Source organism: Schistocerca americana, chromosome 4 (assembly GCF_021461395.2).
Source record: "Schistocerca americana isolate TAMUIC-IGC-003095 chromosome 4, iqSchAmer2.1, whole genome shotgun sequence".
In the NCBI taxonomy this organism is placed as follows: Eukaryota; Metazoa; Arthropoda; class Insecta; order Orthoptera; family Acrididae; genus Schistocerca; species Schistocerca americana.
Genome location: NC_060122.1, coordinates 603,562,895 through 603,590,871, shown reverse-complemented (window position 1 = coordinate 603,590,871; position 27,977 = coordinate 603,562,895). Strand labels below are relative to the sequence as shown.

At 42.6% G+C, this 27,977-nt stretch overlaps 1 protein-coding gene across 2 annotated transcripts in view; it reads left to right on the top strand.

The window, feature by feature from the left end:
- The first annotated feature begins 4,804 nt into the window (after window positions 1-4,804).
- LOC124612766 (beta-3 adrenergic receptor-like) overlaps window positions 4,805-27,977 on the top strand; it is a 310,137-nt gene continuing 286,964 nt past the window's right edge. For both annotated transcript variants that reach the window (XM_047141160.1, XM_047141161.1), the window contains exon 1: window positions 4,805-4,947. The gene's annotated coding sequence lies outside the window, so the exon portion shown is untranslated. The remainder of the gene's footprint in view (window positions 4,948-27,977) is intronic.

The window sequence follows — 27,977 nt, the reverse complement described above, 5'->3', positions numbered from 1 at the left end:
CTCTAATGAAACTGATATCATTATACACGTTGCGTGACGTGACCAATATTTAAGGCGGCTCTCTATCATGCTGTTAGTGATTGGGCACATTTGGAGTGCTTTGATACTTCCTTGTTTGGTATAGATGCTTGTTTGTTACATCTCACAATGTGCTTTATGATATCAGTTACATTAGGAGCTATGGTATGTCACTCTGTAGCCATTTTGAAATGATTAATAAATATATTTGTTTTTGGCTGAAGTTTCACCAATAGCATCTTTTCATAGATCTGAAGGTGGTTTTTCAACAAGTGAAACTAGTTATGTAATCTCTCTTTTACATTACGATCAATAAAATCAAATTTTTAAAAAATCGTAGTTACATTTAAGACAACATTTATGTTCCGTTGTGCTATTCGTTCCAAGCGATTAAATAAAACTAATTTGTAAATAAGTCTTACAGGAGTTTCTTGCCTTAATTGTCCCTTCATCGGTATTTAACCCTAGCAATAACAATACATTTTCTATATCGCATAATATCAAGGTGGTGGGTGGGGGTACTTTGTGTCCATCACCATAGACAAATGTAATGTACTGCGAATACATAGAAAGAAGGATCCTTTATTGTATGATTATATGATAGCGGAACAAACACTGGTAGCAGTTACTTCTGTAAAATATCTGGGAGTATGCGTGCGGAACGATTTGAAGTGGAATGATCATATAAAATTAATTGTGGGTAAGGCGGGTACCAGGTTGAGATTCACTGGGAGAGTGCTTAGAAAATGTAGTCCATCAACAAAGGAGGTGGCGTACAAAACACTCGTTCGACCTATACTTGAGTATTGCTCATCAGTGTGGGATCCGTACCAGATCGGTCTGACGGAGGAGATAGAGAAGATCCAAAGAAGAGCGGCGCGTTTCGTCACAGGGTTATTTGGTAACCGTGATAGCGTTACGGAGATGTTTAATAAACTCAAGTGGCAGACTCTGCAAGAGAGGCGCTCTGCATCGCGGTGTAGCTTGCTCGCCAGGTTTCGAGAGGGTGCGTTTCTGGATGAGGTATCGAATATATTGCTTCCCCATACTTATACCTCCCGAGGAGATCACGAATGTAAAATTAGAGAGATTAGAGCGCGCACGGAGGCTTTCAGACAGTCGTTCTTCCCGCGAACCATACGCGACTGGAACGGGAAAGGGAGGTAATGACAGTGGCACGTAAAGTGCCCTCCGCCACACACCGTTGGGTGGCTTGCGGAGTATAAATGTAGATGTAGATGTAGAACTTAAAAAAATTTCGTTAAATGTGTTTAACTGTAAAAGTTAAACACATTTAACGACATTTTTTATTATATTTAATATACACTTTTAGTATATTTTAAGTACGTGCTGATGCATAAATAGGGTATAGAGCCTGAGAATATCATTAAGCGCAACCTGAGCAGCACCGTACATAGGGGTACTTTACGACCAAAAAAAGAATTTAAAAAGTATAAAGTTGGTTAATTTCGTTGATTTCAATCTCAACACACCCTTTAAACTTAAGTACATAGTTAAGGACGGACCCCAAACAGGAAAATATGAATTTGAAGTTTGCTGCAAAAAGTCACATCACTATTAAGACAAATTTTTGGGTTTAAGTTTTACTGAAAAATTTAAAAGTTACCGAATCTGATACAAGAACAATAATTTCTTTTTCCAAATGTTAAAAGATAAAATTACAGACTAGGTAACAATTTTTGAATAGGCGGGCACGAATTTCCCTTCCTCCTCCCCTCCATTGATATTGGTGGTATTGAAAGGATTAAGACGTTTAGTATTGTGGAAGCGGAACAGTACACTACCAAGCCCAATTCGTTGGTCCCGAAATGTAATACGTGTAGGAACATATCAGTCACTTTATGTGACAACAGGATTGCACACAAGCTTTGCGTGTAGCGTGTGTGACAAACTTACGTCAGCAATCGCGCACGTTAGTCTGTAGGAGAAACGCGTCACACAGCAATAAGAGACCTGACTCTGTACTGCAGACTTGCCCCGTATGCCACTCTCCGTACACCTACAGCATGTCCATTTGCTGAACAAATACGGATTACCATGCAACTGGCACTATAGACTTCATGGAGACTTAATGTTTACTAAGTTTCAAGCAGACGAGATCCTAGGATATTTTTCAAATGCTGACTGTCACTTTTAGCAGTAGGGGTCATTTTGTCGGTAAATTTATATTTACGACAAATTCATATAAAACTAGCAACTCATTACTTCAGTAATAGGTTCATTGATTCTTAATATGCTGGATGAAAACAGCACACGACTTGTGTTATAAATACATATGCTCTTGAACAAATACATGAAGAGGCCGTTGGTTTATTTAGTGTAATATCTGCTGCTCCTCCAGGATTATCAGCACGGTTCCAGTGAAAACGATACAGCATAAAGGCAGTGCGTCCCAATCGCGTGGTAAGCTTACCTTATTGTCAACTCAACATATTTAAGACCATTATTTGTTGAAATTTTTGAGATCATTATTCAAGTGTTTTTCTGTGTTTCTTTTCAGAGAGTTATGTATTTAAATGTATTTAATAGTTTCGTAATGCTGCTCGATATGTTTACTAGAATGGAAACAGAGACATTCCCAGTGTTTCTTCCACTAGTGCGTTGGCTGTGTCGATCGCTGACACTGATTGTACTAATTGCTGTCAATGCTATTAGATGTAAGTAGCTAGTTTAGGTATGCCGTCACATGCTTTACTCACAATCACACACCCTTAGGGCACTGGGCCACTCTATCCGAATGTTATTATGGGGATAATTTCCCTACGCTACCCTTTGATATCATCGATGCTGTTGCCAGATGCATTTCTTTCTTATTACAAGGAGGAATAGGAATACAGCAATCAGTCACAATCCCAATATACATGCTCAGATTTAAGCTATAAACAGCCATCTTCAAATCATTTGAATGAGTTAAATTCAAACAAACTCCCAGCAGTAAGTGTCACCACATGAATTTACTGTTAGTGTACACCAGTAAAGTCATACAATGAATGACATGTACATATACTAGTGTTGGTGTACACCAGTAAATTCATATGGTGACATGTACACGTATTACTGGTGGTGTATACCAGTAAAGTCATATGGTGACATGTACGTGTACTACTGGTGGTGTACACCAGTAAAGTCGGATGGTGACATGTACTTCTCGGAGTTTGTTGGAATATAACTCACTCAAATGCACTGAAGATGGCTGTTGATAGCTGAAATCTGGATATGCAAGAATAATAAAAACCAGTGGGAATGTGACTGACCTCTTTATTCCCATCCCTCCTTATAATAATATACAGTCGCTGCGCACAACGGTTCGAATATAATCAAAGTTGGTGCTTCTTCCGTATTTTCACATTGACTATCAGGTCAGACAAAGGAGAGTCTACCTACTGCATGCGCAATAGACCAATCGTAGTATATCAGTATAAAAGAGCTGTTGAAGTATACAGTGCTGTGTTTTATGGATGACCAAGTATGTAAAAAGGAAGGAAGGGGGAGGGCAAAAGTTGTTCGGATAATGCCCCACATTTTGCCTCCATAAAACCTTAGTATGAACAGAATAAACAACTACAAAACACTTTCATCTGGTGCATTTGAATTTTAAAAAACCGTTATAGGAGCCAGTACAATGTCCGAATTAATTGAGAAGAAGACGTAGTTGTGAGAGGTGGGACTAGCATCCAGCAGTATTGAAATTTAAATGTGCTGATTTGGCTTTGCTGTGTTCTCTCTACAAGACTAAAGGTGACTGCTAGATTGTTTCCTTAATACGCATCGGCCATTTTCTTACCTAAGGTTCTCCTGGTTCTGATGATCTAGACTGCAATGAGAACTCTTCGGTTGATGTAAATCCGTAATTATACACTGTTTCATGGTTGTCTGATACATAGAACGAACTTTGACAAATAATTTTACAAATTATTTTGTACAGTAATATTACTAACAACGCACCTGAAAACAAACGTCATAAATCATGTCTGTTATTATGACTTACCGAAACATTAAAAGAGTGTACCACATGGATTGTGAAGTTCGGATCTCATTTTTGTTATGATGAGTGCATGCTCAATGTAATATTGCGTTTACGCTTAAGTCATGTTTGAACTGAAAGAAACGAGAGAGTGAAATGCAGTTCTGCTCACAAATATAATATAGCGAGCCGGAGAGCTTCATTAACACCGCGGATAGGTAGCCAACAGCGGTGGTAAACACCATATTTCTAGAGGCCGACACCAGCGCAGTGTAATGGCCCTCGAATATGGTGACATCGATAGTACTTGGTGATAACGATCGTAACAACGGCATTGGGTAAACAGTATGCGGATGTTCTTACCCGTGATAGTTTACGTAGCACAGTAAAAGCATTAAATTCTTCGTACGGCAACATTAGTATGCTGTATCTCTTCGTACTACATAGGCGCCGCAGCATGCCGTTCTCATATCTAATCTTAATGTGAGCCGAGAGTTACCTAGCTCTACGCTGTCGCGATAAAGGGCCTACTTGCACGTCTCATTCTGTATATACGACACTGAAGCACAGGTGTGATCAGATTGCCTTTACTTCACATACCCCAATAGGAGAGCGCTAGAACCGTTCTGCACTTCAGGAAGAGGAGATGAGAATAAATACGGCGCTTGCAGACGCATCCAGCGCCGGTGCGTGTCGTGGTGCTGCCATTGTTAGGCATAGGCCGTATACAGGAAACAGCTGCAGCTGCCAGAACAATACTGCGCAGCCTACGCGCAGCTTCAGATGCGTGCGTACCGGCAGAACAGGGAAGCGAGCGAGGAGTCAGGCGACGGATGCCACCGCTTAAACACCTCTTTCCACAATACGTGAGGGCAGCTGGCTGGTTTCGTGCACCAGGTTTCAGCATACTCACGAAGTAGCGGACAACTGGCGGTGCATCTGAGGTATGTAGGAACATTTATATTTACAGGTTCTCTGTGAGCGCAAATGTGCTGCAAATGATGAAAATACTGCCAAAAGGTGATACCCTGTGACAGCATCATCAGGGAGCCAACCAAGTGCCACGACGGTGAAGACCCTTGCGTCGTATTGTAGAGCGGTAGCGCTCAAATGTCGATGGAGGCCCAATGGTTTAATTTAATCACGTGAAGTGAATTCCGGGGATGATAACCCTGTTTAAGAAATTTTCATTGAAAAATCGTAAAATACGTTTACACAGTTTGATCAAAAATAGCCATTGAGAAGTAGCTCCACTGTTTTATACCATCAATATGTGTATTTATAGAAATAGTAAGGTACGCTAGAAATGTTTGGTATATGGAAAATTGTTAATAATTGCGCATTCATGAGGTGAAGAATTCGTCAAATAATAAAATTCAACGAACATCTACTCATTAAATCAATAAATTAAACCAAGAGAAACTGAAAAATTTTCCGCATTTTTTACACTTTCTTATAGACATTATCAAACACACACAGACAATCCATTAGTTGATAATGGGTAAAATAGGAGTAGGTACCGCTGAAATACATGATATGGACTATTCCAAACCCTGTTATCATCACAAATGTTCTGTCCTGACACACTAAATAATTTTTTTATCAACCAGCGAAACAACTGTGCGTTTCCGCTAGGTTCGCAGCTTATAACTTACATCTGAAGCACCCATAGCTATACGCCAGCAGTAGCCCGGCAAAAATAGCAGGGGACCAATTCCCTGAATACTTCTTCTACATTTACATCTATATGGATACTCTGCAAATCACATTTAAGTGCCTGGCAGAGGGTTCATCGAACCACCGTCACAGTAATTCTCCATTATTCCAATCTCGTGCGGCGTGCGCTTAAAATGAACACCTGTATCTTTCCGTGCGACCTCTGATTTTCTTTATTTTATTATGATGATGATTTCTCCCTACGTAGGTAGGCATCAACAAAATATTTTCGCATTTCGTGAGAAGATTTCACTGCAAGGAAAAACGCCTTCGTTTTAACGATGTCCACCCCAAACCCTGTACCACTTCAGTGACACTCTCCTCCATACTTCGTGATAATACAAAACGTGCTGTCCTTCGAACTTTCTCGATGTACTTTTATGAGAACGCAATATCTTGATGAATCGGTCGCTATGTTCATCAGAAACTGCCCCGCAATTTTGAAGGAAGGTGTCAGAGCGCGTTTGAAAGAATTGTGCTTCAGGCGAATGTCACAGCCAACTTTTCCATGGTACCAGTCCACCAACAGGTCTTCCTCTTCCCTAAGAAATTGAGATATCCATTTTTAAAGCTTTCCCAGGTTGTATTCTCTTTGCTGTTCAACAAACTGATTGTTTCTACAAAGCCTTCAATTCTAAGGACCAAACGAATACTTTTAAGATTGTCTTCACCTGGAGAACCATAATCCTATAGCTGTCACGACATTTTATAGGTTTACACCTCGGCTGTTATTGTCAAGTATTCCCTATATTGCATCTTCCACAAGTGGCCAGTTTCGCTTTTACAGGCCAGTTTGAAGTGCAGTAAGTGTCAATATATTGTAAGATTATCCGATTATAAAACGACGGATATAGGCGACCCGCCTGTATGTTATGTGCTGTCTCGTGGAGCGATATTCATTGTGTGTTATTCATTATGATGGAACTGATAAGAATTAGCAAGTTCATGCAACTTACATTTTCACAGTTGAACAATGTAATTCAAACAAAGGAGACAAACGCTTTCCTCATTCGCCACTGATAACTGTCATCGAATCAAAAGTTTCTGCTTTGTTTTAAATCTTCAGTCATACTGACTCATGGTGACACCTCAGTATGATTAATCCTTATTAAGAAAGGAAGGACGGACAAATAAGTCGTTGATGGCTGTTTAAACCTATGTCCATGAACGGAATCCAAACCTGTATCCCTTTCATCTCCTGTAAATGGTGTATCATTCAACTTATAAAACTAAACTACAGGCCATTAAAATTGCTACACCACGAAGATGACGTGCTACAGATGCGAAATTTAACCGACAGGAAGACGATGCTGTGATATGCAAATGATTGGATTTTCAGAGCATTCACATAAGGTTGGCGCCGGTGGCGACATCTACAACGTGCTGACATGAGGATAATTTCCAACCGATTTCTCATACAGAAACGGCAGTTGACCGGCGTTGCCTGGTGAAACGTTGTTGTGATGCCTCGTGTAAGGAGGAGAAGTGCGTACCATCACGTTTCCGACTTTGATAAAGATCGGATTGTAGCCTATAGCGATTGCGGTTTATCGTATCGCGCCATTGCTGCTCACGTTGGTCGAGATCCAATGACTGTTAGCAGAATATGGAATCAGTGGGTTCAGGAGGGTAATACGGAACGCCGTGCTCGATCCCAACGGCTTCGTATCATTAACAGTCGAGATGAAAGGCATCTTATCCGCATGGCTGTAACAAATCGTGCAGCCACGTCTCGATCCCTGAATCAACAAATGGGGACGTTTACAAGACAACAGCCAGCTGCACGAACAGTTCGACGTTTGCAGCAGCATGGACTATCAGCTCGGAGTCCATGGCTGCAGCTACCCTTGACGCTGCAACACAGACAGGAGCGGCTGCGATGGTGTACTCAACGACGAACCTTGATGCACGAAAGGCAAAACGTTATTTTTTCGGATGAATCCAGGTTCTGTTTACAGCATCATGATGGTCGCATCCGTGTTTGAGGACATCGCGGTGAACGCACATTGGAAGCGTGTATTCGTCATCGCCATACTGGCGTACCACCCAGCGTGATGGTATGGGGTACCATAGGTTACACGTCTCGGTCACCTCTTGTTCGCATTGACGACACTTTGAACAGTGGTCGTTACATTTCAGATGTGTTACCACCCGTGGGTCTACCCTTCATTCGAACCCTGCGAAACCCTACATTTCAGCAGGATAATCGCATGTTGCAGATCCCGTACGCGTACGGGCCTTTCTGGATACAGAAAATGTTCGTCTGCTGCCCTGGCCAGCACATTCTCCAGATCTCTCACCAATTGAAAACGTCTTGTCAATGGTGGCCGAGCAACTGGCTCGTCGCAATACGCCAGTCCCTTCTCTTGATGAACTGTGGTATCGTGTTGAAGTTACATGGGCAGCTCTACCTGTACACGCCATCCAAGCTCTGTTTGACCCAATGCCCAGGATTATCAAGGCCGTTATTACGATCAGAGGTGGTTGTTCTGGGTACTGATTTCTGAGGATCTATGCACCCAAATTGCATGAAAATGTAATCACATGTCAGTTCTAGTATAATATATTTGTCCAATGAATAACCGTTTATCATCTGCATTTCTTCTTGGTTTAGCAAATTTAATGGACAGCAGTGTACTCCTCCGTTCTAAGCGACGTGTGCAGTCTGTAGGGAATATCAGAAATGTACGTGTCTCTGCAGAGAGTAAGAGTAGCTTACATGACGAAGAAGCCGACTACCGCTGCTGCTGCAGTCAGATAAGGCTGTCATATGTGGCAGCTTCACACAGCCGTATGCTCACATGAACGCTACAAGCAAACTAGCGGTCAAATGAAAGGGCGTATTCGAGTGAATATAGAAATTCAAGCAAATGCCAAAAATGTTACTTGTCACAACATGCTAAGTCAAATACTTCTGCGACTTACTGTACCGATTGATTGAAGTAACTTCTAAATCGTGAGGAATGTCTTGAAGCATTCAAAGGATTACTTCATATAGCATACCTTGAGTAACAGTGACTCACTATCACAATGGAAAATGAAGGAAGACCGCTCTTTTCACCTATAACGGGACAGAACAGAGTGGTGTCTTGCAGATTCATGAGTCTTCAGTTTCTAGTGCTGGCGCTAAATTCGGAAAGAGCGATTGCAGTGTAAAACCTACCAACGTGAACTTGTTGTGTCGGTATATTAGAAGTTGGGGAGTCCAGTGTTTTTTAGTGTATAATTTTATTAGTAGGAACTCATTTTGAGTTAAGGGATGATGAATCTATCGAGGGAAAGCTCTTCCTTTAACAACAGTTTGAAATGATCGTTACCCGAGGTCACCGCAGTTCGCAAATTAGCGGCTCAACTGCAGCAAGCCTTGTCTTTTCAATCCCAACGAGATGCAGGATAAAGGATCCCAACCTAAACTCCTCACAATCTTCCCCAATACTACAGCCCTAAGGCACGTAAGCTCACTACATGTCTACTGCAAACAGGACATCGTAATAATGTCCCAGGGTAACGGACAACAAGATCATCGAGCTTAGAAGACGCACGCAATGGAGTCGTGTCCCTCTTTTCTCTGTATTTAGAGATGCATTCAGGAAAACCACATTTGTGTACAAATTATCCCAATAATGTACTGGCAGAGATTCAGGACTCAACATAATGGAAATATAGCCAACTCTGCCATTCGTGGGACTTAGAGACGGTCTGCTTCAAGTTGACGCTATAGCACAATTGCAGTGGCGTGTGAGTTCCCTCAATTATAATTCTACTTCGCATGTCTGTGTTAACACATGGGAGACGTATCAGAGCTGCGGCAGGGCAAGTCCCACAATTAATTCAAGACTCTTCACTGGAAGTGGCAAAATTTCTCTTAGGAAAACAGCAATAATTTTTTCGATTTCGTTCAACACCCAGGCTAAACAGTCTTGTTCGTTCACTACAGCCACGCATTGTATTAGCAGAAGGTAATCAAGATTTCCTAACCAGTCATTGAGCTGTCACATTATGCAAATTTTATCCTCAGCTATGTTGACTTATAGAGATTGGAATTACCGACCACTTCATCAGTTTATTCTGACTAGTATCGTCTGTGATCTAAATTCGACCAGCTGTGTCGCTCTCATAAAAATGTAACTGCGCATAACGTGGTGAACGACTACACGTAGAACTCATTGGATCTACTCTTGCAGTGATACAGCCCACGTAAAATTGTGTCTTAATTGTCTGAGAACTCACAATAACAAATGCAGCAATGTAGCTATGAATACTATTTAAATAATTTTGTGATTTCTCTTTAATTGCTCCATCATTTGAAGTGAGTTCTTGATACAGTTTGTTGAGAAATCAATTTTGTATTTACGGCGGCAAATTAACGCCTGCCTTATGATAACACAATGTGAGAGCCGTTGTATAACGCAAAGTAAACGCAGACGTAAAATATGTTGTGTTACGAAATCTGCACTGTAAATTCATCAGTGCACAAATATAACGTTCAAAATTATTTAGAATTACGTGAAATGCACATTTTAATGTATATTTCGTAACAATAACATTATTATCAATTTCCCCATTATTCCTATTTCTTTGTCAACGCAGAATTTGTCTCTCTTTCGCTCTTTGTCTTTCAGTCCTACCCGTCAATGTTCTGCTTCGAGGAATAGCCCAAAATAAATGTAATTTCTGTATAATAAGGAAAGTCCTAGCTCTTCAGACACAATAGACTGAGAATTAGGAATTTTCTTCAAATTTTGTGCTAACAACACCACATTAACACAATGTTAATTCCGTTTACTCAGAGGCAGAAGTAAGCGAAAAAACGACACCAATAAAAAAATCAAGGTACGATGTGTGACGTCCCTGAAGGCTTCGTTAATACGATGTTGATTTTCCTCTGTTGACAACATAAGCGACCTAGCAGTTGTGGCATCGTAGCTGCCTTATAAGCGTTTATTGCTACAAGTTACCATGCGCAACATTTAAACAGGAACATAACCTAGAACGTGATTTCATCAAACACCCACTTCTACGTGCAATTTCTACCATAATACCTGACCAATACGAGGAGTACAAAGTGGTAATGTACCTTTCGAATTAAGTTTTATTGGCGTCCTTGTATAATTAATATTAAAATCAGTGCTTTAATATTCGATGTTCATGTATTAAAATTATGATGCTAACACGCTTGTGTTTGACGTATCACAGGTATGATGGAGGATGTAGTCGATGTATCTTTCAACGAAAGACGCTAGTAGTTGTGTGGTGATTCAGAGAAACCATGAAAATCCTGCAGTTGTATAGACAGCCGAAGATCTGATCACGTATCATCTGTTTTGTGGAATTAATGATGAGTCCTCTTTTGAATATCAACTTTAGAAATATTTTAAAAAATATGAAATTGCGGCGCAGTATTTCTCGCGACTATCACAACATTCGTTATCAGATATCAGCCAACATCTGTCTCGCGTTCATGATGATTGGTTGAAATTTTAATATCGAGTTAACGTGTGTTTCCCGATCTGCATTTTATATTTCTTTTGTAATGAATTTTCCCGCAAACTACACAGGTTCAAACGTCGTCGTTCTGTTGCAGAGGGCGATGCTACTAAGTAAAATCTATCACAGTTTGTTTATTACTAAGGTTGTGGAAAAAGGCTAGTTTAAAACGCAGTGCAGAAGCTTTAAATGTTCAGCGTGATTCAAATTTTCACCGCTGCTTAAAACTAAAAAGTCACAACGTTATTTCCAAAAATGTTCGAGAAGTAATATGTAACTGATATTCCAAGCGTTAATAACTGGAAAATTAAATAACTCTATGACAAGATTATGACCCTTTTACACATTAGAAAAGTAAAAACGGAATGCGACCATTGCTACTTTTAAATCGTTCCCTTAACAGTGGGCACACAAGCTTCACAACTTCCGCACACGTCCTATACATCATCGTTAAAATTTTCGCCGTCGGTTCGGAAACGAATAAGAATTTTAAAAACTGAAATATGTGCATCTTTCTCACTGCAGCATAAATATGGCTACAAAATATGAGGTCTCTCATACCTTAAAGTCTTACTCTAGTTTACAGAGTCAGTACGGTAGCAGTGCGTCCTTTGGTAGACTCACTACGCGAAGACGCTTAAAACACTTTAGCGACGCTCACCCTCAGTTGTTGTACCCGGTCCCATATTTATCACGAACGCATACATGCATTAATCTCAAAGGTTACTGTAAGACGATTACTAAGTCAAACGGATACATATGTGAAGATGAGCTCGAAATGAATACTCAGTGCAAAAAGGTTAAAGGAAAAAATGACGTTTTGTGACGTTAGCAAATGGTGCAAACTTGAGTAAGAACTACTAAATATAAAACATACAACAATATAATTTATTTAACGTTCATACATCAAACAAGCGTACTGGAAGGTACCGCATCCATTGAAATAATTGTCTGGGTCGGTGCCTTTAGAAGGCTTTGACAGGAAGAATAATTCAGTATTGGTGTATGTGCAGACAATTGACAATAAATATCTCGATAACAACGAATAAAGCAAACAACAACTACCCGACAATCATCCGTGCAACTATTCTGCATAAATTATTTCTTCAGGTACGGGGAGTAATATCTCCACCAACCTTGCATCACGCAAGGTATATGGTACCACAATTAGAATACCATTCATCGACGGATACGTGATCCCTCAGCTCCGATATCATAACTTAGCAGTCAGAGTACAATGACGTGACCCATCAAAGCACGCCATAATTCAGGACGCAATCTTGTATGATTGATGAGCCATCACTGAGCCTATTCTGCGTTGGGGCCTGAATATTGCTCGTTATCTCCTGGAATCTATTTCAAGCCAATGTTCCATACAACATGAAATGAAATTTAGTCATTTTCCTGAATATACTGGTACGGCGTTACAATAAATTAGTTACCTTCTTGACATCGGATCAGACTGTCATAACGGGAATATACTATACTAACGAATACTGTCCAAACATGGACGTCATTCTCGATACAGAAAATAATTTTAATAAAATAATGTTTTCTTATAACAGTACGAAAAATAGTACACAATTTTTTCCACGTAGTTTAATCTGCACTGGCGTGCAAAACTTAAGGACGAAAGTAACTTTCACATCATATGTCACTGCAAAGTAACGTAGACTGATTAAACTTGAGCCATACATAGAAAGAACTGTACATCATAGTACTGAAAGTAACTGCAAGAAAGGCACAATTGATGTGTGCACATCGACATATATGTTAACGATCCCATCTGGCGTAAAAGTTTGCTTATATAGCGCGCGCCTGTGGCGAGGCACGAAAGACAAAGTGAACATGGAGCCGCTAGGAGGCGTGAGTCGCATGCACTGTGTTTGGAGGCACGCTGGGCGGCAGTATAAGCTGGCAACGCGTACAACTCACAGTGAGACTGTTGGTACTGACGTCGGTGATTCTGACGTCTATTGGTTGGCGGAACTCTGAGTGGACAGCCTTGTTTCTGCTCACGGCGGCATTGGAAACATGGTTGGTTTTTCTTTGCGGGGTGGGGGGGGGGGGGGGATCAAAATTTCAGCCCATGAACTGTGGTAACAACGTGATTTAATGTATTGCTACCTCTTGTTGCCTCATTCGAAATTCTCGTCAATCTGTGCTATGGGTATTGCCAACTGCCAGTCCTGAATGATTGCTTCAGTAGTGAAATGCCCGTGTTTTGATGGTTTATCATGTGTAGTTAATTTTTTTTTTTAACTTTATTTAATGGACAAATTGGTTGCTTGAAGTTTTCCAGGCCATAGTTTAAATTGTCATTATTGTTTGCACTGTATTTCCTGAAGCACGTATGGACATGTTTTTGAGGCTTGTTGAATTAACACCATCTGTTTGTGTGTTTAGAAGCTTCAGGGAATACAGTGCAAACAATAATGACAATTTAAACTATGGCCTGGAAAACTTCAAGCAACCAATTTGTCCATTAAATAAAATTAAAAAAAAATTAACTACACATGATAAACCATCAAAACACGGGCATTTCGCTACTAAAGCAATCATTCAGGACTGGCAGTTGGCAATACCCATAGCACAGATTGAAGCAGTTGACGAGAATTTCGAATGAGGCAACAAGAGGCAGCAATACATTAAATCACGTTGTTACCACAGTTCATCGGCTGAAATTTTGCTACCCCGCCCCCCCCCCCCCCAAAAAAAAACAAAAAAAACCAGCCGTGATTCCAATGCCGCCGTGAGCAGAAACAAGGCTGTCCAGTCAGAGTTCCGCCAATCAATGAACGTCAGAAACACCAACGTCAGTAGCAACAGTCTTACTGTCAGTTCTATGCGTTGCCAGCTTATACTAATGTCTAGTTACTTTGTGTTCTCTCCCTTGTGTACAACAAGCTGCCCGAGGAGACAGGCGAACTGGGCCTGTTGATTATTGGAGAGTAAAAGGGCTCGTACCAAGAGCGGCAGTTCATGTGTAATGAAAGGAAAGCTGTGTAATCCTGCTTTTATAACCATTATCTCTTGATGCTTTTGTAGTTGCGTGAGTGGTGGCTTAATTTTAAAACGACGAGTTTGTTTATTGTTGTTTAATGATTCTGTGTTGAACTATTGCAGAAGTTAACTTTAAAGTTATTTACTTGTGAGCTTCAATTTGTTTTAGAGATTTCTATATTTAATTAGAGTAATGTTTTTATGAGAAACTTTGTCTTAAAATTTTATGCTCTGGCGTAGTTATTTTTGTTGTTGAAGTACCAGGTTTATTGGATTCTGATTACTTTGGTAGTGGGTGTCTAAATATTACTGCGTGGTAAAACATATGTTAGTCTTTTATTATTTTAATAGCATGCCTAAAAGTTTATTGCTAAATGAGCTGATGTTTGTCTACCCTAGCTTAAGATCAAGTCTACAAGCGCAGTGATTCTGTATGATGATTTTTTTTAAATAAGTACCAAGGAATGAAACTTGCTGAGTTATATTGTAATAAAGTCAGTTATGTTTGAGAATTGAGACCTAGTCCTTTCATTAACTGAACTTTTCCTGTGCTAGCGTAAAGTTGCGCTACACCAAAGAGACGAACATAAATACCACTTTCATTCAAGGATAATAATTGCGCTGAAGTCGCCGTGAATGATGATAGTCCGCACGAAATTACAAAAGACAGGGCATGGTGCTTAAGGGGCTGCGTAACTGTGTGATGCCGCGCGGGATTAGCCGAGCTGTCTGGGCGCTGCAGTCATGGACTGTGTGGCTGGTCCCGGTGGAGGTTCGAGTCCTCCCTCGGGCATGGGTTTGCGTGTTTGTCCTTAGGATAATTTAGGTTAATTAGTATGTAAGCTTAGGGACTGATTACCTTCACAGTTAAGTCCCATAAGATTTCACACACATTTGAACATTTGAACTGTGTGATCACTGCGGACGGTAATGCAAGCTCTGCAACGTGCTGTCGTGTGTCGTGCTGGCAGTATTATGGTGAGTTCTTACGTCAGTGTGTTACATTACTCCACCGGCGTGGCTGACACCTGCTGGATAGTCGTTGGTACGAGTGGACGTGTTGCAACACATCTTCCCAACGCATCAAACACTTACTCGGTGGGATTTATGTCAATGTAAAGACAAGCCAGTCTATTCGCCCAGTTTACTCTCGTTCCAAGAGCTCCTCCACGTGCCGTGTTCGATTGTCATCTATAAAAAAATTAAGTCAGGGCCGGATGCAGAACAGAAAAGACGCAAATGAGGAAGGAGTACAGTGTAACAACGGCGTTGACCGGTGAGTCTACCTAGTTCAAAAACTTGGAGGTCAGTGCACCCGTACAACATTATGCCACCTTGGGCCACCAAAGAATCATGTTCGACTATGTTCCTAGGGGCATTACGTGTTCCTACCTCTCGCCATGTTAAGACATGGCAGCTTATGATTCCGGTATGAATACCCTGAAAATATCAATCTTTGTATAACATGTTACCCATGCATGCAATTAATTTTTAATGAAGTGTGAGGTAGTGAGCAATCTTTTAGGGTTTGTTATTGTTGTGGTCTTCACTCTAGACACTGCAGCTCTCCATGCTACTCTATCCTGTGCAAGCTGCTTCATCTCCCAGTACGTGCTGCAGCCTACATCCTTCTCCATCTGCTTAGTGTATTCATCTCTGGTCTCCCTCTACGATTTTTACCTTCCACGCTGCCCTCCAATACTAAATTGGTGATCCCTCGATCCCTCAGCGTATGTCCTAGCAACCGAACCCTTCTTCTGGTCAAATTGTGCCACAAATTTCTCTTCTCCCCAATTCTATTCAATACCTCCTCATTGGTAATGTGATTATCCATCTAATCTTCAGCATTCTTCTGTAGCACCACATTTCGAAAGCTTCTATTCTCTTCTTGTCTAAACTATTAATCGTCACGTTTCACTTCCATACATGACTACACTCCAAACAAATACTTTCAGAAACGACTCCCTGACACTTAAATGTGTACTCGATGTTAACAAATTTCTCTTCTTGAGAAACACTTTCCTTGCCACTGAGAGTCTACATTATATCCTCTCTACTCCGACCATCATCAGTTATTTTGCTCCCCAAGTAGCAAAATTCATTTTCTTCTTTAAGCGTCCCATTTACTAATCTAATTCCCGCAGCATCACCCGATTTAATTCGACTACATTCCATTATCCTCGTTTTGCTTTTGTTGATGTTCTTCTTATATTCTCCTTTCAAGACACTGCCCATTCCGTTCAACTGCTCTTCCAAGTCCTTTGCTGTCTCTGACAGAATTACAATGTCATCGGCGAACCTCAGAGTTTTAATTCTGCTCCATGGATTTTAATACATACTCCGAATTTTTCTTTCGTTTGCTTTACTGCTTGCTCAATACACAGATTGAATAACATCGGGGATGGCTACAACCCTGTCTCACTACCTTCCCAACTACTGCTTTCCTTTCATGCCCCTCGACTTTTGTAACTGCCATCTGCTTTCTGTACAAATTGCAAATAGCCTTTCGCTCCCTGTATTTTACCCCTGCCACCTTCAGATTTTTGAAAGAGAGTATTCCAGTCAAATCATCAAAAGCTTTCTCTAAGTCTACAAATACTAGAAACATAGTTTTGCCTTTCCTTAATCTATTTTCTAAGATAAGTCGTAGGGGCAGTATTGCCTCACGTGTTCCAACATTTCTACGGAATCCGAACTGATTTTCCCAGAGGTCGGCTTCTACCAGTTTTTCCATTCGTCTGTAAAGAATTCGTGTTATTATTTTGCAGCTGTGACTTATTAAAGTGATAGTTCGGTAATTATCACATCTGTCAATACCAGCTTTTTTGGGATTGGAATTATTATATTCTTCTTGAAGTCTGAGGGTAAAACACAACAATAAAACTGCCTTTAATACAAAGAAAGTGAAGATAAATTGCAACCAAGACAATCAACTGTTCTAATGCAGCCCTTATGGTGTAAATGCTTTCCACCTTGTAAGAGAAACGTTTGCCGTGCAGTTGTAATTGATCATAATAACTCAGAACGAACAGGTCTCGGAAGGCCCAACGGTACTGACCGACCGCCGTGCCATCCCCTACCGCTGGCGTCACTGAACGCGAATGTGGAGGGGCATGTGGGCAGCACACCGCTGTGCCGTTGTCAGTTTTCGTGACCAGAGCCGCTACTTTTGCCTCACAAGGGCTGAGTGCACCCCGCTTGACAACAGTGCTCGCCACATCTGACGGTCACCCATTAAAGTGCTAGCCAAATCCGACAATGCTTAACTTCTATGATATAACGGGAACTGGTGTTACCATTGCAGCGAGACCATTGGCTGTACATAGAAACTATCGTTAGAAAAATGATTCGTTCGAGTACTCACAGCTGCAGTACGTGTCTTCAGGTTCACTCTGACTTGCATTCACCCCGTTTAGCCGAAAACTGTACATGAAAACGAAAATAAAGTAACGGCTGAAGGAAGTTTAAGGTATAATAGTCCTGCAAAGGCAACTCACGTTAAGCAGGCTGCAGTCGCTCATGGAGAGTGTATGAATAAAGGCTAAATGAATGTGTGTGCAAATGAAAGTTAAGGCTCGTAGTACAGAGTGCAGAAAATAGTTCATGAGATTTGGTTTTATGTTCCCTTATTATTAAGAAAATGCATACCAAATCTCATGAATAATGCATACAAGTGTCCTTTAACGGACCTCGTGGTTATGAAGTACTACACGTGTATAAAGACAGAAAAATAGTCTAATACTCAGAGAATGGGGAATTAATGTGAAATACGACCGCTATGCCCGTATGTAAATAGATATTGATGCTCGCACATTAAAACAAAGACACGTACCGAATGAAGGCCTTACGTTTCTCGGATTGCAAAGCACGTTCCTAAATGAACCGGAAATATCATATAAGACAGAATGACGCCAATGTAAGGTGAACAAGCATCTCACTTATAGCTCTGGACGAAGCAGCTTCGAATTCTCAGTAATACACAATGCAAATGTCTGAACTTGCCAAGTCGTCAGCAAGTAGAACGATGTTCACAGCGTCAGGCAGACATGAGGAGCAGATTGGAGACTGAATGTATGGCTGGCCACACCGCGCAACCAAACACCGAACTCAGCGCAGAACAAGGTGGTTGGTTGATTGGTTGATTTGGGGGGAGGGGAGAAGAGATCAAACAGGAACGTCATCGGTCCCATCGGATTAGGGAAGAATGGAGAAGGAAATTTGCCTGCTTTTTCAAAGGAACCATTCCGGCATTTGCCTGAAGTGATTTAGGAAAATCATCGAGCAATGTTACTGCTGGCCTGCTACACTCAAACTACTGCTTCAAGAAATTTTTTTCAGTGGTACTTTAGGAGACGAAAACGGACTACAGAATCTCTCGTCAAACAGATTCATTGCAAGTTCGGTACTGATACATAACAAGAAAGTCGTTTATAACAGATAGCTTCGGACGTTTATGGTCTTCGATTCAAGAATAGAAGGAGTTGAAAGAGTAAGCTTTACGAAACTGAGGAATAAGTCGCTATCTAATAATAACAAAATAATTACCAAACTGAAGACAGCAATTTTGAAAATCTGCTTCTTTATATACCAGTATCTATCGGCCGTCCAGTGTTCCACTGCAAGTTTCAGCTGGTCCCAGGCATGCTGAGTGCGGTACATGACGTCAGATACTGCAGACCATTCCATTCGGTTAATTCCTATGTCCAAGAGGTAGCTGTGGAATGCTGCCACACTGTTGCAGTTCGAAGCCGTAGCCTAAATATTGACCGTAGGACTGGGAATTAGGTCGTAGGATATTGCACTGCTGTTGTACAGCACTTAGATTACCCTATGAAAGACTGGAACTATATCCGTATATGACTTCGACACCTTCCTCTTGAACTCGTAGGAATTCATGCCGCCCCCACACTCTTCTACTACGGTTATTCCACCTGAGACAAGTACTGCACTCATCAATGAGTAGAGCTCGATAATCATGCGTGTTCTCAGGGGGAGTGGCTGTGCAGGCGAACTTGGGTCACCTCGTATGTGGAGTGCCGATAGATATATTGCCTGGTTTACCGCAATTCTCTAGAATATAAAAAGTTTCTCAGCACCTACAAAAGTTAGTTCTTGTAGCCTGACCGTCTTGAAACCAACTCATTTAACTCAGAAATGAGAATTTTAGGGTCTTGCTCCCACCTGGAACAATTTATGCTGGGGCTCCATGTCGGGCCCCTTCCACCCCCCTCCCCCTTCCGCGTCTCACTCTTCTCCTTCGTGTATCTATGATGCTGAGAAATTTGGTCTAGGGGCCAAAATGTGGAGGCTGGTGAGTAGTGTCTGGGAGGATACAGTTCTCAAAACTGCCAGCTTTGTTGCAGTGTCCTCTTGGTACCTATGAATCTTGATTTGTAGGTAGCGATCATCTTTTGGATTTGTTGACTACGAGACCAAAACGAGGAATGTCTTCAATGTATGTCTGTCTCTTTTCTTTGATTCATTTATGATTTGTAACATGTTTAATTGTAACTACTGGCAAGAAAGAATGATGTGTTTACTCAATCGAAAGAATAATGGCATTTACCCTTAGTGAGCTTTGAATTAAGTAAATCGGGAAAGTCGAGAATTTATGCCAGAGCGGGACTCGAACCCGGACTTTTCCGTTTCTCGCGAACTGTAGCTTGGACAGCCTCCGCTTTCTGGACACTATCTCTGACCGACTCAAGTTTCCAGGATATCGACACACTACTTTCACTACTCGCAGCACTTGCTGGTTCCCGTAGGAATTCGGGCTTGCGTCTGCATCTGCGTCCGCCTCCGTAGCGTAGCGGTAGCGTTACGACCTACCACGCAGGGGGCTCGAGTTCGATTCCCGGCAGGGGACTCAGTGTTGTGTGTCCATCATCACTGTCTCGCAAGTCACCGATGCGGCGTCACCTAAAAAGGACTTACAATACGGTGGACGAACTCCACAGAATGGGGCCTCCCGGCCAACAATGCCACTGGCCGCCACGTCGAGTTATGTATATAGATATTAGTAGTATTTCTCTATAGCAGCCTAAGTAAAAATATTCTTAGACATTACGTTGTACTGCATGATATGCCAGTTATTTGCCGTCTTTGTTGCGCTGATATATCTATGTCACCTGCCATGTTCTTTGAGACTTATAAGAAACTTAAGGTAAGTAAGATTCGTGAGAGACCTCTAGAAAAAGTTTTTACGTCAAACTGGGGTCTGGAAAGGTGGTAGACTGTCACCAGTTTCCTTCAACTGAGTGTTGGACATTAGGAAAAAGAATCAGCCAGGAAAGAATTACTGAAAAAAGTTCACATTGGAAGTTCAAAGACCGGTGCCATCTAGGGTCCATTCGACGATGACGTGACGGTCCTGTCAAGTAACACAGAGGCAGTTGTGCACCAAATAAACACGTTGAAGGAACGAGTAGAAAATGCTAGCCTCCAGATTCCTTGTGAGAAAAGAATGTAAACAACATGCGAACAGTGCCACATAACCTAAAAACAGTGAAAGATGACAACCAGCTGAAAAGAAGCCGATGACAGCAGCAAACAGAAGTTGGTCGCTGCTTTTGGCAGGGCGCATGGTCTATACAAGACAGTTAAACAAGGACACTACGACACAGTGAAGAAAATGGAATGTGTACGCGCAAGTGGCTGCCTCAGACTGACAGGAAAGCTTGATTTACAGAATGTGCGCAGTATTAGCGTAAAACCCTCTGAAAAGACTTTCGTGCTAAGGTAACAGACGGACAGTATAGACTACGAGGAAGAGGAGGGTGACACAGATGACTATTAGCTAATGGAGCCAATAAGGAAACGAACAGACAGACCTATCGTCTCCGATAAATGGTACAGGAAGGTAAGAATCAATGGTCTGAATCAGAAAGACATCTCCAACTGACCAAAGTACAGATCACTGATAACAACTTCCACGAGGGGGAGAAGCGGAACACCAGCTGGGCAAGAGTAGAGAAGGAAGAAGGCTAGAGAACAGTGCAGGGATTTTGTGATGGAGAGAAATGTTAGACACGGTCATAATTATGGAGAATGTGTTAAATATGAATTATAATACGTTTCTCAGAGACAAAAAAGTTCTTTCCGTAAATCGGCACGGATTTCAAAAGCATTAGTAGTGTGAAACTCAGCTTGCCCATTTCTCGCACGATGTCACGCGAACCACAGACGATGGGCAGCAGGAATTCCTACATTTTCGGAAAGGGTTCGACACATTGTCTCATTACAGACCGTTAACGTAATCGATTTTCTGACATGTGAGATGCTCAGTGACTTATCAAGTAATAGAACCCACGACAATGAACTGGCAGGTGTTCATGAGAGGCAAGGTTATCGACTGTAGCGTCACAGTTAAGTACGTTCTCTGGAATAAAAATCTCTCGGAGTACATGCTGCGTCAATTCAGGATAAAACTCCAAGCTTTCGATCACTACCTCCATGGTCATCATCAGGGTTAAAACTGACTGTCGTAAACTATTTTTTTTCTTTATTGTATTTCAGTTCCCCATCAGGCAAAGGCTGGCAGCAGCATATGCGCTGCTCTTCAGCCAAAAGACATAGAACAAACAATGGAAGTCATTTAAAAATATACAAAGGAGAAAGCATGGTGAACATAGATATAAAAAAGGGGGAAAATCATGGAAGACAATAGACAACACACACTGGGACAATTAAAAGAACACAAGGCACAGTATGACCGGAGCGTGAAAGTATCGATGGATGGCGTAGCACATAACGAACACTGACAGTAACACTAAGTAAAAGGCTTGCACACAATTAAAATCACATCTTTCGACGCACAGGCGAAACAGCACTAAACACAACACTGACGTGGCACACTGACGATGATCAAAACGGAGGATCTGCCAGGTGCAAGGAGATGAGGGAGACTGGAAGAAGGGAAGTAGGGGAAGAGAGGCAGGAAATGGGCAGGGGGCGCTCCGAAGAGGGCCGGGTAGGGAGGGATGTGGGAAGGAAAGAGGCAAGGATGGGGTGCAGGGTCTCAGGGGCGGGTGGGGGGGAAGGAGAAAAATCCGCTCTGGGACAAGGAGTGGAAAGGAAAAAGGGGCCCTGGGGAGGGAGGGGAACAAGGCCAGGTTTAGATGGAACGAAGGGTATATGTCACGGCAGAGTTCATCATCCGGGAGGGGGAGGCGCTGGTAATTACCCCGATGAAGGAGATGGAGGGTGTGGAGGTGGAGAGAGGGTGGGATACAGCGATAGAGGCACGGCAATGGGTGGGGGTGGAGAGGACGGAGGAAACCAGAGGGTGGGGAGTCAAGCCTGCAGACGATGTAAGGGATGTGGAGATGTTGGAGGAACAGGGGGAGGTGGGGGAAGGGGATGAGTTTATACAGGAGCCGTGTGGGGGAAGAAAGGTAGATGCGGAAGGCAAGGTCGAGTGCATGGTGTTAGAGGATTTGGAGGGCCTTGTCAAAGCGGGTGGGTGTGAAGATCCAGGCAACGCTGGCATAACAGAGGATATGATGGATGAGGGATTTGTAGGTGTGGAGGATGGTGAAGGATGCAATCCCCATGTCCGGCCAGACAGGAGTTTCAGGAGGTGGAGGTGGGAATGGGCTTTCTACTGGATGGTCTGGAGGTGAGGGGTTCAGCTGAGGTGACGGTCGAGGGTGAGGCCAAGGTATCTCAGGGAGGGGGTGAGCTGGATGGGACGACCATAAAGGGTGAGGTAGAAATCATGGAGACAAAAGGAGCGGGTGGTGTGATCTATGATGATTGCCTGGGTTTTGGAGGGGTTGAACGGAGGAACCAATGCTTATACCAAGTGGTGAACCGGTTAAGGTGGGTTTGGAGGGTGCTTTGGGCTAGTAAACTATTTTTTTTTTCCTTTATTGAATTTCGATGGAGGGTGTGGAGGTGGAGAGAGGGGGGGGGGACGACTTGGACAGATGTGGGGGAAAACAAGGAGGGAGGAGAGGAAAAAACGAAAGGGGAGTGAACCAAAGGAGGGAGAGGACTCATAATGGGGGAGAGGGGCAGGTCAGATGCGAGAGGGAATGGGAAAAGGCAGAGGAGGGAAATGCTGGCAGCAGCTTAGTATGCTGCTGTACAACCTACAGAATTTTTAAAACATAAGAAGAAAAGAAATAATAAAAGCAGACGATAAAACAGTGACTTAAATTCTAAAATGGCGTAGAAATGTGGAAAGTTAAAACATAAAACAAAAGGGTTGCCAATGCTAATAAAATACACAGGAATCAGACAAGTAATGCAGTAGACACACAATTAAAAAACATGGCGACATAAAAAATCACACTCAGCGCCAGTATGATGTCCGTTCGCAACAATTCCCAAAACACACACAACACTGAACACTCACTTTACAACACTGCACGAAAATGTCGGCACAAAGACGACACTCCCTAGCCAAGGGCAGATGGGGGGGGGGGGGGCGGGGACGACTTGGACAGATGTGGGGGAAAACAAAGAGGGAGGAGAGGAAAAAACGAAAGGGGAGTGAACCAAAGGAGGGAGAGGACTCATAATGGGGGAGAGGGGCAGGTCAGATGCGAGAGGGAATGGGAAAAGGCAGAGGAGGGAAATGCAAAAGGACTCGGGGCAGAGAAGGGGGGCAGAGAGAGGGTAGGTGGGGAAAAAAGAGGATGGAAGGGGTGAGAGGGAGCCCAGGAAAAGGACAGAGGAAAGGAGGGGGAGTGAGGATCAGAGCTGGTAGGAGGGATAAATGGAGGGAGAGAGGGCATCATCTGGGAGGGGGAGTTGATGGAAGCCACCTTGGGAAAGGAGATGAAGGGTGTATAGATGGAGGGTAGGGGTAACACAACAGTGAAGACGTGGCAGGGGGCAGGGATGGGTGAGGAGAGGAGCGGAAGTTTTCCTCTACGATTTTTCTCTATCCAATGCACTCTTCCAGGTATTGCTATGTGCATAGCCGTTGTCTCTCTAAAAGTTATTATCGCTAAATCTAATTTCGACAGCTTCCTGGATCACACAGTTCGAGTAACTCGATGTGTGGGCTATTACTCTCGTTTCTTCAAATAAAATCTTATGCTTATTAAGCAGGCTATGCTCAGCCACCGCTGATTTTTCCAAATAGCTGTATTTCAGGTGGCGCTGGTGCTCGATGCATCGGTCGCCAACGGTTCTTACAGACTGGCCCACGTAATTCTTGCCACATTTCTCAAGGAATACTATGAATTCCCGGCACCCTTAAGCCGAGACTATCTTTGACTGGTCTCAACATTTCCTTAATTATCCTAGGTGGTCGGAAAACTGGTTTTATTCCTTACCTCTTTAGGACTCTGCCTATCTTGCTAGTTGTAGCACCGCAAAATGGAAGCTGCGCTATGTGTTGGTCCTCTTCTTGTTTATAGACGGCATCGTGTCTTACTTTCTTGGACAATACTGATTAATGTCACCGGCAGAATAACCATTCCTCCTGAAAGCAGTCGTCAAACGGTTAATCTCGGGACCGAGGTGGTCCTTGTCGGAAATAGTCCCGGCTTTTCGTACTAAAGTATTCAGCATAGCTCTCTTCTGAGACATGATGGAAGCTGTTGCTGTGCAGGTATGTCTGTATGCGTTGGCTTCCTGTACACAGAATGGCCCAGTCATCCATCCGGTTTTCGCTCCACCAACACATCTAAAAAAGGTAACATCCATTCCTACTCTACATCCATTGTAAATTTTATGTTTGCATGTTCACCATTCAAATGTTCGACGAACTGCTGCAGCGTATCACTGCCATGTGACTAGATTAAAAAGTGTCGACGACGTGTCTGTAGAAGCATGATGGGCGGAGGTGAGCACTGCTCAACGCTCGTTCTTCAAAATCCTCCATGAAGAAAGGAGGGCACCACTTCACAACGCGCCATATCGCTGTTGCTATGACGTATTCCAGCCAATCAGAAGCAGTCCTTTGCATATAAAAGTGGGACCCTCGCTAGTTTACGATAGTCAGTTTTAGCCCTGACGACGACCATGGAGGTATTGTTCGAAAGCTTGGAGTTTTATCCTGAATTGACGCGGCACGTACAGCGAGAGATTTTTATTCGAGAAATACGTCGCGAAAGACTTCGTAGCCATACAAGTGTGATATCTGTTATGGTGACTCAGCTGCCCCTACCTAATGGTTTTATCCAACCCACAATGCCTTCAAAACCAGATATGAGATTGTCATTTGCTTTCGCTCATGACGTGGGTTGCATAAAACCCATGGGTAGTGGTAGTTGAATTACGCCGTATAAATAAATGATGTGAAGGAAGTGGTGGGCAGCATTAGGTGACTCTTTGTTGATGACACTGTAGTGCACACGAAAGTGTCTTTTTTGAGTAACTGTAGGGAGGACACGTGATTAGTTTGATTGGATGTCTGTTTCATGTTATGAATGGCAGTTTCCACTAAATGTAGAAAAATGTAAGTTAATGAAGATGAATAGGAAAACAATCACGTAACGCTCGAATACAGTTTCAGTGTGTACTGCATGAGACCGTCACGTCGATTAAATATCTAAGCCAATTGTTGCAGAGTGATATGAAACAGAAAGAGCACATAAGGACGGTAGTAGAGAAAGCGAATGTTCGACTTTGGTATATTGGTGAAGTCACAGAAAAATACAGCTCATCGACAGTGCGTTTCACAATGTTTTGACGATTTCAAATTTGAATAACAGACAAACTAATCACGGAACAAAGTTGAACATTTTACATAAGGCACAACATTTATTCAAGTTTATTTATAAAATACTACATCGAACAATTGACGATTATTCGCGGCTGCACTCTACTCGAGTCGTTTCACCCAGTTTTTGAACACATCTTTCGCAGCCGCAGGAGGAATACTGAAAATTTTATCGTGAATTCTAATTTATAAGTCCCAAGTTTCTCTGCTTGTAGGAGTGCAATCTCGCCTTCAAATGGTTCAAATGGCTCTGAGCACTATGGGAGTCAACTTATGAGGTCATTAGTCCCCTAGAACTTAGAACTAGTTAAACCTAACTAACCTAAGGACACCACACACATCCATGCCCAAGGCAGGATTCGAATCTGCGACCGTAGCGGTCTCGCGGTTCCAGACTGCAGCGCCTACAACGGCACGGCCACTTCAGCCGGCGATTTCGCCTTCAAACAAACCAATAGGTAATGGTCTGGCACACTTAAATCAGGCGAGCGGGGCTGCTATTCCACACAAGGGCTTTTGAAAATTGTGCTGTTACCAAACGCTTAGCCAATTCAATATTGGTCCACGAATAGGAATTAGATATCACGTTGAATCTTGAAATGTTTATGAAAGAATACGTCGCACGAGCACGATACATTCATGGTAGGGAAAAGAGAACTCTACCGCGTACGCACGACGTCGCTTCGATCAGTACGATCTGATTACTGACCTGTAGATGGGATGAAGCTTGACGCTACCATCAGACGGTGCCACCGTCGCTCTATCTTGTTATTAGCGCATGTTATTCAAATTTGAAATCGTAAAAACTATGGGAAACAACCTGTATAAAGATGACCGCTTGTACGACCCATTCTTGAGTACTGCTCTAGTGTCCCGGCCAGGTTGGGATAAAGGAATACATCGAAGAGGCGGGCTCTTATACAGTGTGTTACAAAAAGTTATGGCCAAACTTTCAGGAAACATTCCTCACACACAAATAAAGAAAAGGTGTTATGTGGACATGTGTCCGGAAACGCTTAATCTCCATGTTAGAGCTCATTTTATTACTTCTCTTCAAATCACATTAATAATGGAATGGAAACGCACAGCAACAGAACGTACCAGCGTGACTTCAAACATTTTGTTACAGAAAATGTTCAAAATGTCCTCCTTTAGGGAGGATACATGCATCCATCCTCCGTCGCATGGAATCCCTGATGCGATGATGCAGCCCTGGAGAATGGCGTATTGTATCAGAGCCATCCACAATACGAGCACGAAGAGTCTCTACATTTGGTACCGGTGTCGCATAGACAAGAGCATTCAAATGCCCCCATAAATGAAAGTCAAGAGGGTTGAGGTCACGAGAGCGTGGAGGCCATGGAATTGTCCGCCTCTACCAATCCATCGGTCACCCAATCTGTTGTTGAGAAGCGTACGAACACTTCGACTGAAATGTGCAGGAGCTCCATCGTGTATGAACCACATGTTGTGCCGTACTTGTAAAGGCACATGTTCTAGCAGCACAGGTATGAAATCTTGATAACGTGCTCCATTGAGCGTAGGTGGAAGAACATGGGGCCCAATCAAGACATTACCAACAGTGCCTGCCCAAACGTACGCAGAAAATCTGTGTTGATGACGTGATTGCACAATTGCGTGCGGATTCTCTTCAGCCCACACATGTTGATTGTGAAAATTTACAATCTGATCACGTTGGAATGAAGCCTCATCCGTAAAGAGAATATTTGCGCGGAAATCAGGATTGACACATTGTTGGATGAACCATTCGATGAAGTGTACCAGTGGAGGCCAATCAGCTGCTGATAGTGCCTGCACACGCTGTACATGGTACGGAAACAACTGGTTCTCCCGTAGCACTCTCCATACAGTGACGTGGTCAACGTTACCTCTTACAGCAGCAACTTCACTGAGGCCGACATTAGGGTTATCATCAACTGCACGAAGAATTGCCTCGTCCATTGCAGGCGTCCTCGTCGTTCTAGGTCTTCCCCAGTCGCGAGTCATAGGCTGGAATGTTCCGTGCTCCCTAAGACGCCGATCAATTGCTTCGAACGTCTTCCTGTCGGGACACCTTCGTTCTGGAAATCT